Source organism: Mustelus asterias, unplaced genomic scaffold (genome assembly GCF_964213995.1).
Source record: "Mustelus asterias unplaced genomic scaffold, sMusAst1.hap1.1 HAP1_SCAFFOLD_1532, whole genome shotgun sequence".
Classification (NCBI taxonomy): Eukaryota; Metazoa; Chordata; class Chondrichthyes; order Carcharhiniformes; family Triakidae; genus Mustelus; species Mustelus asterias.
Window position 1 is genome coordinate 1 of NW_027591477.1, and position 12,416 is coordinate 12,416.

The window sequence follows — 12,416 nt, forward strand, 5'->3', positions numbered from 1 at the left end:
CCCTTAGTGTTCAAAGATGTGCAGGTTAGGTGGATTGGTCATGCTAAATTGCCCCTTAGAGTCCAAAGATGTGCAGGTTAGGTGGATTGGCCATGCTAAATTGCCCCTCGGTGAACCCGAACAGGCACCGGAGTGTGGCGACTGGGGGATTTTCACAGTAACTTCATTGCAGTGTTAATGTAAGCCTTACTTGTGACACTAATGAATAAACCTTAAACTTGAGGGAAACTTGAGGGAAAGTGTTCGATAGACTCCCGACCCTCAGACGAGAAAAATATTCTTCTCATTCCCATCTTGAGTGCGAGGCACCCGCCGGGATTCTACTGCCCTGCCCGCTGCGGGAACTGAAGCAGGCGAGGGGCGGACAATGGCAAGGTCCGGTGACCTCGGGCAGGACTTCCTGGTCTGGGGTCGAGCGAGGCCGTGATTTCCACCCACCATTATTTTTAAATGGTGTCGCCCCTGGTTCTTGCCCCTCTCCCACAATGGGGCAACATCCAGGGATAATCGAGGTTGGTGCCAAGTCTAACCAGTTCAGCAGAAAGATCATTAAAATCCAAAATGTTCCCTCCGTTTCTTCCTCCACAGGGGGTGGTTGTAGAGGGTTGTTTTTCAAACTGGAGGTCTGTGACCAGCGGTGTGTCTGAGGGATCAGTGCTGGGCCCACTGTTAATTGTGATTTATATTAATGATTTGGATGAGAATATAGGGGGCATGGTTAGTAAGTTTGCAGATGACACCAAGATTGGTGGCATAGTGGACTGTGAAGATGGTTATCTCCAATTGCAACGGGATCTTGATCAATTGGGCCAGTGGGCTGACGAATGGCAGATGGAGTTTAATTGAATAAATGCGAGGTGATGCATTTTGGGAGATTGAACCAGGGCAGGACTTACTCAGTTAATGGTAGGGCGTTGGGGAGAGTTACAGAACAAAGAGATCTCGGGGTATGTGTTCATAGCTCCTTGAAAGTGGAGTCACAGGTGGACAGAGTGGTGAAGGCGGCATTCGAACGCTTGGTTCATTGATCAGAGTAAGAAGTTTAACAACACCAGGTTAAAGTCCAACAGGTTTATTTGGTAGCAAAAGCCACACAAGCTTTCGGAGCTCTAAGCCCCTTCTTCAGGTGAGTATCCTCACCTGAAGAAGGGACTTAGAGCTCCGAAAGCTTGTGTGGCTTTTGCTACCAAATAAACCTGTTGGAATTTAACCTGGTGTTGTTAAACTTCTTACTGTGTTTACCCCAGTCCAATGCCGGCATCTCCACATCATGACTTTCATTGATCAGAACATTGAATACAGGAGTTGGGACGTCTTGTTGAAGTTGTACAAGACATTGGTAAGGCCACACTTGGAATATTGTGTGTAATTCTGGTCACCCTATTATAGAAAGGATATTATTAAACTAGAAAGAGTGCAGAAAAGATTTACTAGGATGCTACCAGGACTTGATGGATTGAGTTATAAGGAGAGGCTGGATAGACTGGGACTTTTTTCTCTGGAGCGTAGGAGGCTGGGGGGTTGATCTTATAGAGGTCTATAAAATAATGAGGGGCAGAGATCAGCGAGATAGTCAATATCTTTTCCCAAAGGTAGGGAGTCTAAAACTAGAGGGCATAGGTTTAAGGTGAGACGGGAGAGATACAAAAGTGTCCAGAGGGGCAATTGTTTCACACAGAGGGTGGTGAGTGTCTGGAACAAGCTGCCAGAGGCAGTAGTAGAGGCGGGTACAATTTTGTCTTTTAAAAAGCATTTAGACAGTTACATGTGTAAGATAGAGGGATATGGGCCGAATGCGGGCAATTGGGACCCGCTTAGTGGTTAAAAAAAAAAGGGCGGCACGGACAAGTTGGGCCGAAGGGCCTGTTTCCATGCTGTAGACCTCTATGACTCTATGAGACAGATGCTGCCTGAGCTGCTGAGTTTATCCAGCAGTTTTACCTCAGTTTGCCATCTGATTTGTGCATAAACAAAGCAAAAAGTAATGTGCTTTGCAAAACATGTATAACATTTCAAAAGAAGGACTGATCTGGACGACTTTAGAACAAGAGCAATTGGATTCAGCCGTTCCACATCAGCACACAACCACACGCAGTGAATTCGCAGGGACAAGAAGGAACCTCGAAGCATCCTCTCCTCAGAGACAGCAGGAGTGTGTGCACCTAATTGTCACAACTCCAGAAGCACTCAGGAGATAACAAAATTCCTTCCTCCACAGTAAGTGTAGAAACGCTTACGTCAAATGCCACCTTAGAATCATCGGATGCCGCAATGCAGAAGGAGGCCTTTCGGCCCACCTGCACCGCCTCTCTGACAGAGTATCTCACCCAGACCGTGACTCCATGTATTTACCCTGCTAATCACCCGGTAAGCCCCAAGCATTTCCCCGCTAACCCCTCCATACATCTCTGGACACTAAGGAACAATTTACCATGACCAATCCACCTAACCTGCACGCCTTTGGACACTAAGGGGCAATTTAGCATGGCCAATCCACCTAATCTACACGCCTTTGGCCACTAAGGGGCAATTTAGCACGGCCAATTCACCTAACCTACACATCTCTGGACATTAAGGGGCAATTTAGCATGGCCAATCCACCTCACCTGCACATCTTTGGACACTAAGGGGCAATTTAGCATGGCCAATCCATCTAACCTGCACATCTTTGGACACTAAGGGGCAATTTAGCATGGCCAATCCACCTAACCTGCACATCTTTGGACACTAAGGGGCAATTTAGCATGGCCAATCCACCTAACCTGCACATCTTTGGACACTAAGGGGCAATTTAGCATGGCCAATCCATCTAACCTGCACATCTTTGGACACTAAGGGGCAATTTAGCATGGCCAATCCATCTAACCTGCACACCTTTGGACACTAAGGGGCAATTTAGCATGGCCAATCCATCTAACCTGCACATCTTTGGACACTAAGGGTCAGTTTAGCATGGCCAATCCACCTAACCTGCACATCTTTGGAGTGTGGGTGGAAACTGGAGTACCCGGAGGACACCCACGCAGACACGGTGGAGAACATGCAAACTCCAGACAGTCACCCAAGGCTGGTATCGAACCCAGGGTCCCTGGCGCGATGAGGCAGCAGAGCTAACCACTGTGTCAATGTGCCTTCCCACAACAGAGCAACTCGTCACCAAGCCGCCACGCCCCCGCTATTTTCGCTGGGTCTGCACTGACTCCTGATCCGGCAATGCGAGCGAATTCCACAGGTTAACCACTCTCTGGGTGAAGAAATTTCTCCTCACCTCCGTCTTAAACACTCTGCCCTGTATCCTCAGAGTGTGAGCCCTGCTTCTGGACTTCCCCACCATCGGGAACATCCTATCTGCATCTACTCTGTCTCGTCCTGTTAGAATTTTATAAGTTTCTGTGAGATCCCCCCTCACTCTTCTAGACTCCGGTGAATATAATCCTAACCCACTTAGTCTCTCCTCATATGACAGTCCTGCCATCCCAGGAATCAGCCTGGTAAACCTTCGCTGCGCTCCCTCTATAGCAAGGACATCCTTCCTCAGATAAGGAGACCAAAACTGCACACAATACTCCAGCTGTGGCCTCCCCAGCGCCCTGTACAATTGCAGCAAAACATCCCTATCCCTATACTCAAATCCTCTTGCTAGGAAGCCAACATACCATTTGCCATCTCTACTGCCTGCTCTACCTGCATGCTTTCATAAGTGGATGAAGGAAATTGGGAAAGTTGGCCACATGATTGCCTCTTCTACACCCAGTGATGGTGCAATCCCACTCCATCCACCACTCGGGGCTGACCGATATTGGGAACGTAGCCCAGTCCATCACGCAAACCAGCCTCCCGTCCATTGACTCCATCTACACTTCCCGCTGCCTTGGCAAAGCAGCCGGCATAATCAAGGACCCCCACGCACCCCGGACATTCTCTCTTCCACCTTCTTCCATCAGGAAAAAGATACAAAAGTCTGAGGACACGTACCAACCGACTCAAGAACAGCTTCTTCCCTGCTGCTGCCATCAGACTTTTGAATGGACCTACCTTACATTAAGTTGATCTTTCTCTACACCTGGGCAGCACGGCGGCACAGTGCTAATCCTTCTAACCTACGCATCTCAGGATTCTAAGGGGCAATTTTTAACCTGGCCAATCAACCTAACCCGCACATCTTTGGACTGTGGGAGGAAACCGGAGCACCCGGAGGAAACCCACGCAGACACGGGGAGAACGTGCAGACTCCACACAGACAGTGACCCAAGCCGGGAGTCAAACCCGGGTCCCTGGCACTGTGAGGCAGCAGTGCGAACCCACTGTGCCACCGTCCTCCCCTATTGTACTCTCTGGATGGTATGCTGTGTCTGTATAGCGCGCAAGAAACAATACTTTTCACTGTGTCCCAATACATGTGACAATAATAAATCAAATCAATGAAGCCCCAACCTCAGATTTTCCGTCTCAGAGTCAACTGGGGCTCTTCTCTGGGTTAACCTCTCTGTCTGACCATCTCGCCCTGTCTGATAAAGTGGAACAAAGTTCCACTCATGAGCAAACATCAATTTTTTTGTTCCCTGCATGTACTTTGGACATGCAGTTTTTTTGTTTTCGCAGGAGGTAAGGGTGGCATGTTTATGTACAGAGTCGAGACTTCTGGTGACTGAAGTGGTCTGCGATAAGGACAGAGCAATCCATTTGAGATAGAGACGAGGAGAAAGGTCAGGGGTGGACCGATTATCAGACACACTGTTTTCCCTGATACACTGGCGGGGCTGAAGGAGAGTGACCATTGACTGTAGCCACGTATGCACAGCAACAGTAAGCACGGGATGTGCAGGGCAGTGACAAACAAGAAAACAAGGCCCAAGTCAGGCGCCAGGATTGATAATCCCAACCTCTGTGAGGGAGGCCTAATCGGACAAACCTTTGGGTGGCGCGGTGGCACAGCGGTTAGCACTGCTGCCTCTCACGGCACCAGCGATCCGGGTTCGATTCCAGATTGGGCTGGCTGACTGTGAGGAGTTTGCACATTCCCTCGCCCCGTGTCTACGTGGGTTTCCTCCGGGTGCTCCGGTTTCCTCCCACAGTCCAAAGATGTGCAGGTTAGGTGGATTGGCCATGCTAAATTGCCCCTCAGTGTCCAAGGATGTGCAGGGTAGGTGGATTGGCCATGCTAAACTGCCCCTTAGTGTCCAAAGATGTGGTTAGGTGGATTGGCCATGCTAAACTGTCCCTTAGTGTCCAAGGATGTGCAGATTAGGTGGATTGGCCATGCTAAACTGTCCCTTAGTGTCCAAAGATGTGCAGGTTAGGTGGATTGGCCATGCTAAATTGCCCCTTGGTGTCCAAAGGTGTGCAGGTTAGGTGGATTGGCCATGCTAAATTGTCCCTTAGTGTCCAAAGATGTGGTTAGGTGGATTGGCCATGCTAAATTGTCCCTTAGTGTCCAAAGATGTGCAGGTTAGGCGGATTGGCCATGCTAAATTATCCCTTAGTGTCCAAAGATGTGGTTAGGTGGATTGGCCATGCTAAATTCACCTTTAGTGTCCAAAGATGTGCAGGTTAGGTGGATTGGCCATGCTAAATTGTCCCTTAGTGTCCAAAGATGTGGTTAGGTGGATTGGCCATGCTAAATTCACCCTTAGTGTCCAAAGATGTGCAGGTTAGGTGGATTGGCCATGCTAAATTGCCCCTCGAGTACTGGGATCTTGCATGGGTGCATCCTCCTGTACAGCTCCTTGAAGACCTTGTTTTGTTTTAAATATTAAAAACTGAGATTAAAATATTCAAAAATTGACATTGGACTGGATTTTGTATCCTTTTTCAGATATTAATACTGAGAGCCCTCTCCTCTTCCTTATCTCTGTAAACCCGCGCATTTATCATGTCTAATACATCTAGCCTGCGCACCTTTGGACACTAAGGGGCGATTTAGCACGGCCAATCCACCTAACCCACACATCTTTGGACACTAAGGGGCAATTTAGCATGGCCAATCCACCTAACCTACACATCTTTGGACACTAAGGGACAATTTAGCATGGCCAACCCACCTAACCAGCACGTCTTTGGACACTAAGGGGCAATTTAGCATGGCCAATCCACCTAACCTGCACATCTTTGGACACTAAGGGGCAATTTAGCATGGCCAATCCACCTAACCTGCACATCTTTGGACACTAAGGGGCAATTTAGCAAGGCCAACCCACCTAACCAGCACGTCTTTGGACACTAAGGGGCAATTTAGCATGGCCAATCCACCTAACCTACAGATCTTTGGACACACCAAATCGAAGGCATTAAAAGGGTGTCACATTGGAAAAGAAAGATATGTTTGTGAAGCAGTGCCCTGGGGGGGCGGGCCACTCACCTGATGAAGGAGCAGCGCTCCGAAAGCTAGTGGTTTTTGCTACCAAATAAACCTGTTGGACTTTAACGTGGCGTTGTGAGACTTCTTACTGTGTTTACCCCAGTCCAACGCTGGCATCTCCACATCAGGGTGGGGAGATGGCAGGGGAATGTACTTTAGTCTCCGCTGGTTCCCAGGGTGGCTGAATTTAACGAGCGAATATCGGGGGTCAGGGGGTGGTTGGCACCTTTTCAAGTTGCAAGTCCATTCCATTCCAAACAGTTGTTTTTGATGGATAAACCTCGGAGTTACAAACAGCTGTTTCACGTCACCAACTTGGCTGAGATTAGACCTTTTATTGGCCAATGTGTGCCCTCTGCCAGTATGAGGGATTACCTCAGTGCCTGGCAAAGTGTCCAGTGACTGAAAAAGGGGAAGGAGGGGACTCTGGGCGGAGCGTCACTGGTAAAGCAAACACAGAGAACAAATAATGTGTGTAAGTGTTTTGCCACAGTGAGGACACTCTACGTTATCCAGATCACCCGCATTTCCTGCCAAGCAGTCCTCCGCTTGAGCCTAATGCCATTCGCTGACCAACCATGAAGGAGGTCATGTGACGCAATGGGTAGCGACCATGTTTCAAGGTGTCCTGGTCCCTCCATGCCGACGCTATAGTTAAGAAAGCCAAGCAACGCCTCGACTTTCTCAGGAGGCTAAGGAAATTCAGCATGTCCGCGACGACTCTCACCAACTTTTACAGAAGCACCATAGAAAGCATTCCAACCGACTCGAGAACAGCTTCTTCCCTGCTGCCATCAGACTTTTGACCTATCATATATCAAGTTGATCTTTTTCTACACCCTCGCTATGACTGGAACACTCTCTCCTTTCTTTCTCTATGAACGGTATGCTTTCTCTGCATAGCACACAAGAAACAATATTTTTCACTGCCTTCCAATACTTGTGACAATAATAAATCAAATCAGATCAAAACATTTTGGCTTCAACAACTTTGAGTGAATTCCATACATTCACCGCTCTCTGGGTGAAGAAATTTCTCCTCACCTCAGTCCTAGAAGGTTTACCCCCTTATCCTCAAACTGTGACCCCCTAGTTCTGGACTCCCCCCACCATCGGGAGCATTCTTTCTGAATCTATCCTGTCTAACCCTGTTAGAATTTTATAAGTTTCTATGAGATCCCCTCTCACTCTTCTAAACGCCAGTGAATATAATCCGAAGCTGTTGTGGCTGTTTGAAATTTGACACTCTTGCATTTGTCCTGAATTTGATTCCCCACTCATTGTCTGATACTTGGACACAGTTACACATATTTATCATCCATTGTTCAAATGCCTCAGAAAATTGTCAAGGAAGATTTTCCGCTCTGGTTCACTCCCGGGGTTGGATATTGGTACAACTGTACCTCTATAGTCTGCAGTTCTCCAAGACTTCGAGCACTCTCCCAGCATGTCATAGAGGTTTACAGCATGGAAACAGGCCCTTCGGCCCAACTTGTCCATGCTGCCCTTTTTTTTAACCACTAAGCTAGTCCCAAATGCCCACGTTTGGCCCATATCCCTCTATACCCATCTTACCCATGTAACTGTCTAAATGCTTTTTAAAAGACAAAATTGTACCCGCCTCTACTACTACCTCTGGCAGCTTGTTCCAGACACCCACCACCCTCTGTGTGAAAAAATTGCCCCTCTGGACCCTTTTGTATCTCTCCCCTCTCACCTTAAACCTATGCCCTCTAGTTTTAGACTCCCCTACCTTTGGGAAAAGATATTGACTATCTAGCTGATCTGTGCCCCTCATTATTTTATAGACCTCTATAAGATCACCCCTCAGCCTCCTACGCTCCAGAGAAAAAAGCCCCAGTCTATCCAGCCTCTCCTTATAACCCAAACCGGTAGCACCCCAGTAAATCTTTTCTGCACTCTTTCTAGCTTAATAATATCCTTTCTATAATGGGGTGACCAGAATTGCACACAGTATTCCAAGTGTGACCTTACCAATGTCTTGTACAACTTCAACAAGACGTCCCAACTCCTGTATCCAATGTTCTGACCAATGAAACCAAGCATGCCGAATGCCTTCTTCACCACCCTGTCCACCTGTGACTATTATATATCTATTAATTTCAAGCAACTTTGGAATATTCCATCGGATTCTCCACCATGCCTTGTATTATTCACATACTTAAAAAAAATCAGGGTTTATTCTCTAATTGGTAAACTGGTGGGACGACAATAATCTCTCCCTCAAAGTCAGCAAAACGAAGGAGATAGTCATCTCCTTCAGGAAGCGTAGTGGAGAACATGCTCCTGTCTACATCAATGGGGATGAAGTGGAAATGGTCGAGAGCATAAGGTTTCTGGGTGTCCAGATCACCTGCAGCCTGTCCTAGTCCCTCTACGCCGATGCTATGGTTAAGAAAGCCCCACCAACGCCTCCACTTTCTCAGGAGGTGAAGGAAATTTGGCATGTCCGCTACGACTCTCACCAATCTTTACAGATGCACCATAGAAAGCATCCTTTCCGGGTGTATCACAGCTTGGTATGGGCTCCTGCTCTGTCCAAGACCGCAAGGAACTACAAAGGGTCGTGAATGTAGCCTAGTCCATCATACAAACCAGCCTCCCATCCATTGGCTCCGTCTACACTTCCCGCTGCCTCGGGAAAAGCAGCCAGCATAATCAAGGACCCCACACACCCCGGACATTCTCTCTTCCACCTTCTTCCGTCGGGAAAAAGATACAAAAGTCTGAGGTCACGTACCGACCGACTCAAGAACAGCTTCTTCCCTGCTGCTGTCAGACTTTTGAATGGACCTACCTTATATTAAGCTGATCTTTCTCTACACCCTAGCTGTGACTGTAACACTACATTCTGCACCCTCTCCTTTCCTTCTCTCTGAACGGTATGCTTTGTCTGTATAGCGTACAAGAAACGATACTTTTCACTGTATACTAATACGTGTGACAATAATGAATCAAATCAAATCAAATGATTCTGAGATCAGGGTTCAAGGGCCACTCTGGGGCATGAAGGTGCGTTCAGGGTGCAGCCAAGCGGGCAGAGTAATAACCCCCCACCAATCCTTCCAAACACGTGCCGATGGCAGGCGGTGAGAGCCAGGGGGGGTCTGGGGGGTTGAGGTTCCTGGTCAGCCGTGCGGTGACAGGAAACTTGAGCCTCTACCCTCACTACCCACAGCTGCAGGTGTGGCTGGAAGGTCAGTCAGGACTAGACTGGTGCCAAAAGCACAGGGGTCGATAGTGTAGCCCTCCCTTTTGGCAAGGCTGACTGGAATGGGAGCCGGATTGAAGCCAACCCCAGTGAGATCAGCCTTGTTGTCACGTACAGATGTTGAGCAAATGTGTAGAGCTTGCCAGGGGAAGAGGACAGGCAACCTCTGAAATGTTCGGTTGCGTAAAATGCTTTGTAAATACAAGTTGGCCCGACAACGAAAGGGCCACTATTTTCCACGGCACTGTTGTGGGTCCCCTCGCAGACCGGCTCGGAAAGGTAAGGTTATCAGAGCCTGGTTCACCCACAGCCTGGGTGGGAAAACCACGAGGATGTGCAGGTTAGGTGGATTGGCCATGATAAATTGCCCGAGTGTCCAAAGATGTGCAGGTTAGGTGCATTGGCCATGCTAAATTCTCCCTCAGTGTACCCGAACAGGTGCCAGAATGTTGTGACTGAGGGATTTTCACAGTAACTTCATTGCAGTGTTAATGTAAGCCTACTTGTGACACTAAATAAACTTTAAGGTTAGAAGGATTGACCATGGTAAATTGCCCCTTAGTGTCCAAAGATGTGCAGGTTAGGTGGATTGGCCATGGTAAATTATCGCTCAGTGTACCTGAACAGGTGACTCGGGGATTTCCACAGTAACTTCATTGCAGTATTAATATCAGCCTATGTTTGACACTAATAAATATACTTTAAGGATAGATGGATTGGCCATGCTAATTTGCCCCTTAGTGTCCAAAGATGTGTAGGTTAGGTGGATTGGCCATGCTAAATTGCCCCTTAGTGTCCAAAGACGTGTGGGTTAGGGGGATTGGCCGTGCTAAATTGCCCCTTAGTGTCCAAAGATGTGCAGGTTCGGTGGATTGGCCATGGTAAATTATCGCTCAGTGTACCTGAACAGGTGACTCGGGGATTTCCACAGTAACTTCATTGCAGTATTAATATCAGCCTATGTTTGACACTAATAAATATACTTTAAGGATAGATGGATTGGCCATGCTAATTTGCCCCTTAGTGTCCAAAGATGTGTAGGTTAGGTGGATTGGCCATGCTAAATTGCCCCTTAGTGTCCAAAGACGTGTGGGTTAGGGGGATTGGCCGTGCTAAATTGCCCCTTAGTGTCCAAAGATGTGCAGGTTCGGTGGATTGGCCATGCTAAATTGCCCCTTAGTGTCCAAAGATGTGCAGGTTAGGTGGATTGGCCATGCTAAATTGCCCCTTAGTGTCCAAAGATGTGCGGGTTAGGTGGATTGGTCATGCTAAATTGCCCCTTAGTGTCCAAAGATGTGCAGGTTAGGTGGATTGGCCATGCTAAATTGCCCCTTAGTGTCCAAAGATGTGTAGGTTAGGTCCATTAGCGGGGTAAATGTGTGGGGTTATGGGGATAGGGACAAGGTAAGATGCTCTGTCAGGCAGTTAGTGCAGACTCGATGGGCCAAATGGCCTCCTTCTGCACTGTAGGGATTCTATGATTCACTGTTGTATTTTCTGCCGCACACGCAGTTGTTTTCTTTTTCACCTTCACCTCTATTTCCCGTCTCTCTCTCTCTCTCGACAAAGTTGCTTCTCAGGACCTTTGTCAACCATTCGCCCGGACCCCTCACCCTCAACTGTGCAACTGTTGCGTCGTAGGGGGAATCAAAGGGTGGACTGGTTTTCAAAGCTTCTGCCAATTCCAAACAGTTCCGAAAGATGTCAAGAAACATTTGCCTTGCAGGCGAGGGTGAGAGACACTCAATCAGCTGGGAAGAAAGCGGAAAGGTGAGGCGGTGGCCGAGTGGTATTATTGCTAGACATGAGCCCAGCTCATGTTCTGGGGGACGCAGGTTCGAATCCCGCCACAGCAGATGGTGGAATTTGAATTCAATAAAAAAAAAATGGAATTAAGAATCTACTGATGACCCATTGTCGGAAAAACCCATCTGGTTCCCTTTAGGGAAGGAAATCTGCCGTCCTTACCCCGGTCTGGCCTACATGTGACTCCAGAGCCACAGCAATGTGGTTGACTCCCAACTGCCTTCCAAGGGCAACTAGGGATGGACAATAAATGCTGGACCCAGCCAGCGACGCCCATGTCCCAAGAATGAATTAAAGAACAGAATCGTCAACTTGCAAAGCCAGGAATCACAAAATATGAATTCAGGTCATCGCAATGCTGACCATTTCCTTGCAAAATATCGAGAAGAGCTCCAAACTGTAGAGGAACGAACTTTAAAACTTACGACTCGAACTGGCAAAGCTTGTTCAACAGGAAGGTCCATTTAGCTCAGATGCAGAAGGGATACTTTTGGAATGAGATGAATCAGCATTTGAGCTCAAATTGTGTGAGGTTAAGGGTTCGCACGGTGTAACTAGATAAATTCCCCACCATCTGTCAGGAACCTCAGACACCAGAGTCAGATTTCTGCACCCCAAACGTGAGATAAGAGCCAGCAGTATCAGGCCCCACCTTCAGTGTGGAATTCAAAAGGAAGGACATCAAACCTATTAATAGAGGGTGGGGCGGTGATGCAGGGTAATGCTCCAGGGATCCTGGGATTCGAATCCCACCATGGCAGATGGTGAAACCTGAGCTCCGTTAAAAAGGAAACTGGGACTTATTGTCGTAAAAATCCATTTGGTTCACCAATGTCATTGGGGCGGCACGGTGGGTTAGCACTGCTGCCTCACAGTGCCAGGGTCCCAGGTTCGATTCCCAGTTTGGGTTACTGTCTATGTGGAGTTTGCACATCTCCCCTGGATCTGCATGGGTTTCCTCTGGGTGCTCCAGTTTCCTCCCACAGTTCAAAGATGTGCAGGTTAGGTGGATTGGTCATG